The sequence below is a fragment of the Lethenteron reissneri genome, chromosome 54 (genome assembly GCF_015708825.2).
Source record: "Lethenteron reissneri isolate LAM-NWPU_2019-01 chromosome 54, ASM1570882v1, whole genome shotgun sequence".
NCBI lineage: Eukaryota > Metazoa > Chordata > Hyperoartia > Petromyzontiformes > Petromyzontidae > Lethenteron > Lethenteron reissneri.
In genome coordinates this window covers 2,576,210-2,581,440 of record NC_083832.1, presented here as the reverse complement: position 1 = coordinate 2,581,440, position 5,231 = coordinate 2,576,210, and positions in this window count along the sequence as shown.

Below are 5,231 nucleotides of genomic sequence, written 5' to 3'. Positions count from 1 at the left end.
TAAAAAAAATGTTCATTTGCATATTTTTAAGTTTGTTTTACTTTTCATATACTTTGCACTCCCATCGTGTGTTCGTATTGTTTGTTTGTTAGCTCATCGGATTCCTCCAGTATAAATACATCTTCGTCTTCTTCACTGCAGTCTGAACTCCGTCAACAGACGTGTAGCACAACTGCACACACTCTAAACTCCTAAAGTCTTGTTGTTGCGAGCATACCTCGATGTTGCCAATAAGAAAAACAAATTCACACGCAAGAAGAACATCTAATCAGATGCCGGTCACAATGACCCAAACCAGTTTTTTTGCTTGGCTAAGTGACATAAAAAAACATCATCACGCGAATCTGCATTCACGGCAGTGTAGCCCAGTCCAGTCACGCAGTGGAACTCTGCTGTGGGTTATCAGAATCAGAATGTTTACTCACACTGGAGAAATGATGAGCTGTGAAACTCTTTTTTCACATGTCCAGTCGGGGGCGGGTAAGAACGTGACAACAACAAACAGTACAGAAATCATGCTAGTAGTGCAATGTACAAGAAAGGTAAACAAATCGCCCAAACACATACAAATGAAACCAAACCATCTCCATCCTACTAGGCAAAGCCCACTGAGGTGTTAACTTATTTTTCAGAAGCGACCCGGCCACAAATGATAGCTCAACAAAGCGGCCCATCATTTGGAGATGTATAGCCCCAAAATAATCTAAATGATCTCAATGCATGTTTCTAAATGTGGAGAGTAATAATCCATGCGACCACGGGGAAAACTTGCAAACACTAATTATACAGGCGTCAAGATCGGGATCGAATCCCCAACCTCCTGCTTACCAGTCGAGGACGCGAACATCTCGCCACCGTAACGCACCTTTCATACACAAATATAGTATATAAGTAAAACATTTCACAATCAAGTCCCAAGTTTCGGAAAGGCAGTAAAACAACAGCAAAATCAGTCCAAGACCACACAAAGACAACAACACACAGTCCCTCCCTCGCCAATGATCTCAGACGACAACCCCCACCCACCCCCACAGGTCAACAGGTCTGCTGCTTCACAATGGACGTTAAATATCCCGCGGCGCTGCTTTGGAAGGCAGATTCAGTCAGGGGCCAAATTTTGCACGCAAACAAAAAATGCCCGCAAAAAAATATTAAAACGTAAAACAGACAGCAACACTGTCCCCCCTATTGCTAAACGACTGCAGACTAAGAACTTCCATCCCACCTCCGATTAGCATGGTTTGCTACGTACGGTGCGAAAGAAGTTCAACATAACAGACTATTGGGGTAAGTGCTGTTAGCGAGTAGCACCTATAAAGGCCGGAACGGCACACGAGGGGGTGGGTGGCCAGCCCCACCCCCGACCGCCTTTGTTTCCCTCGGCAAATGTTTACACACCACACCAGCTACTTATTTGAGGCTGAGTCGACCTACGGGAGGCCCAGGACTGGTTAAAATAATCGTCACTGGGTGATGGCTTTGAGCGGAAATCGAATCCCGATCGCCAGGTTCAAAAGTGCAGCGCGCTAACCGCTACACCACCACTCCCTAACACTATGTTGAGGAGTAGCCTGATGGCGTCATGGGATAGTGGGATGACGTCATGTGACGGGGATTGTAAGGGGGTACTTAAGGGGGACCCCGTGAAGTAAAGGGGGTCGTTGTGGGAACCCGGGCTGTGTAGCGGCTAAGAGCGGTCTCTCCCGCTCGTGACCGGACGGAGTTGGCTGAACCCCCGTCCCGGGTTCGACGAGTGGGAGAGCCGTCGAGATAGCCGAGGAGAAGGCTCGAGGGAGTCCGTGAGAGCCGGCTAGGGAGAAGTGGGGTGCTGCTCTCACTCGGTCGGGCGGTGTTGGCTGAACCCCCGTCCCGACTCGGGTGAGAGAGCCCAAGGGAATAGCAGAGGCTAGGGACAAGAGTCGAGCCGAGGTCCAAAGGAAGGGCCGAGTGTAGTGTGCACCTACCACTGGTGTGAGTTGGTGTGTTAATAACAGCCCTTACAAGAAACTCCGAGTCCGCGTGGTTCTACACTTCAACACATACACACATACGAAATCATAGCACGTTCATGATAGCAATAGGTTACTAAGAAAAGCACTGATACGAAATTAATTCGTGATTTCACTTAAACTGGGGCAAAATTGGTGACCGCCACCGTTCACTAATACGAAGCATAATGGGCTCAGGAGCATAAACGAATGTAATAGTTAATCCAGTGTTTCGTAACAACATGTGGCAACAGATCTCCCCATATAACAAGAGGACAAAAGGTCATAAGAGATGTGACCGTTGCTCTTTCCGATTGTTGATTGTCAACGGTGAACTTTGCACACTCGCAAGGGTGATCTGCAAGTTTATAATATTTTACATTGAACAAAAAAAAACAGTAATCCCCATAGCGTCGTTTTGCCCGCGTGAAAAATGTTCACTTATGAAATGACAAGTGAGCAGTGCAATTGCAAAATGCCAAAATGCAGACCGCAAAAGCAGCCGGCACGATTTGAATGAGGTGCAAATAACGGTCATCCATGATGGAATGGTGAAATCATTTCACTACCTCAGCCGCAACCTGCAACATACTGGGAGCGGCGAGGCAAGCGTTTAAAACACGAATCTCGATTGCTCGTGCGTGTGCACGCAACGGCTCGACAGACACGCACGTGGCTGCTCCGATATTGCGACAGCCACACGGATCTACCTCTGCAATGTGTGCATCCTCCACGCGCCTGTGTGGCAAGCTGGACGCATTCGACCAGTGGTGTCCGCGACGGTTCAGGAATGGGAATGTTTATTTTATACGGGAGGAATCCGATGAGTTGCAGAGAGATCTTTTGTCCCAGATGTCCAGGTTACTCTGCACCCTAAACTCAACTAATAAACATTGGGTTTTTTGTTACCAGGTAAATAGAGATATTTTCCGAAGCGACCTGGCCACAAACAATAGCTTAACAGAGTGGTTTATTATCATCATGCGGGAATTCATAGCAGCCGAATACTCTAAACACGTGATGTTGATTCTAAATGTGGAGGGGAAAACCGGATTACCCAGAGAAAAATACACGCAACCACAGGGAGAGAGAGACACACTAACTCTAAATATACATGAGGGGTTGTTTTTTTGGTTAGATCATGTAAATATATAAATGTGTCGTTAAAACCCGCCACCACCCGACACAGCCAACTAGTAAGGTTTGTCACGTAAACAGAACGTGGCCAATTCGTCACTAGTACAGCACACTGGTGTGTTGGAGAGCCAAGCTACAACATTTACAATCTGAGTACGACGTTTCGCCAGTAATTACAACTAGCTTCATCAGGCGACAGACAGATTTGTGGCTTTTGCGCTCTTGTGCAAAGGGGGGGAGGTGACTGAATCAACGTACTTTATGCATGCGCATTATGGGAGCCCATTAATCTTGTCCTTCCTGTCCATTGTGTAATTAAAATAGCCGTACCAACGGTAATCCCTATTGAAGTGTGGTGGCCTGTATAGGTGTAGTAAGTTGCAGGAGGCTCGGACGACGTAGTTGGAGGCACACTTATTTATTAACACCAACTTATGTACAGCGACGGGAATACACAGCACTTGAAGGGGTATCGGCCCCTTCACCCGTCTAACAGGGAGACCCAATGTCTAACCCCGCTAACCTACGCCCGGGTCCTCCACTACGGAGCTAGAGGAGGCTACCTATCCCAGCACTGGTCAAGCTGGGATCCCGGCACCCTGAGTTTCCAGACCGGCTCTTATAAGAACGTCAGTCTGGGCTCCCGGGGCCACGCCACCGGCTTGCCCTGGACAGCGAGCCAGGGGAGCTCCGGGGCCTATTCTAGCTGGTCTTCACTCTTCGCTGGTTTAAGCTAACACTCGACCTCGAGCCCTCCGGCTCACCACCTTTTATAGCAATCGGCCCCCCGGGGGGGGCCCGTGGGGGATGCAGGTGCGGACGTCGGTGTGAGCACCTCCTCTGTGTACGGCCCTAACCACGCCCCTTGTGTTTGTTACCCATCCGTGCCCATACATCTTTACAATTCCACCTCTACATAGGCATGCATTTAAACAATGCTCTATTTGATGATTTGCTTTCACGCAGCACTAAGTCGGTAGCTATCCGAACGGTTGAAATTATTTTATTTCTTTCAATTTCGATAGCTTTTCTAATTAGTCTTGGCCAGTAGTAGCTTGTTTTGCACACAACTTCAACATTATCAAAATCAATTGAGTGTCCTTGTTGGCACGCGTGTTCTGCTACTGCTGACAGTTGTTTTGGGAGTATTTCATATTTATCTGATGTTCTTTTAGTCTCGTGCTGATCATTCATCCTGTTTGCCCAACATAATATTTACCACACGTGCAGTTAATCTTTTATACACCTTCTGTTGATAGCTTTGGTAATACATCTTTGTACCAGATATTAATTTCTGTATTTTATGTACCGTGCCAAATCTGACTTGGATGTTTTGTTTTTCCAAACATCTGGCGAGTTTAGCAGGCGTCAGGGTCGGGATCTAACCCACATCCTCCTACATACCAGACGACCTCCTGCATACCATATCAGGCGAGCAAGTTAACATCTCTATGGGGAGAGAGAGAGACACGCAAACTCTAAATAAACAGCAGGCGTCAGGGTCAGGATCGAACCCACGACCTCATGTATAACCAGGCGAGGTAGTTAACATCTATATGGGGAGAAAGGGAGAGACACGCAAACTCTAAATAAACAGCAGGCGTCAGGCTCAGGATCGAACCCACGACCTCATGTATAACCAGGCGAGGTAGTTAACATCTCTATGGGGAGAGAGGGAGAGACACGCAAACTCTAAATAAACAGCAGGCGTCAGGGTCAGGATCGAACCCACGACCTCCTGTATAACCAGGCGAGGTAGTTAATATCTCTATGGGAAGAGAGAGAGAGACACGCAAACTGTAAATAAACAGCAGGCGTCAGGGTCAGGATCGAACCCACGACCTCCTGTATAACCAGGCGAGGTAGTGCTCACTGGAGTGTGCCGTGGCGCCCACTCCAGTGAGCACATCAACAAACGCCGAGGTCCGCCGTCGGACCGCGTCTCCTCGGCAGAAATGACCGAAATGGTCAAGGGGACATGGGAGGCTTCGCTTCTTTTGATGCGTTTACTCGGGCGGACGCCTCGGCCGATCGCACCGGAGTCCCCCCGCGCAGCCGCAGTAGCGGCATCAACAACAACACTGGCGGCTTACCGCGGGGATGGAA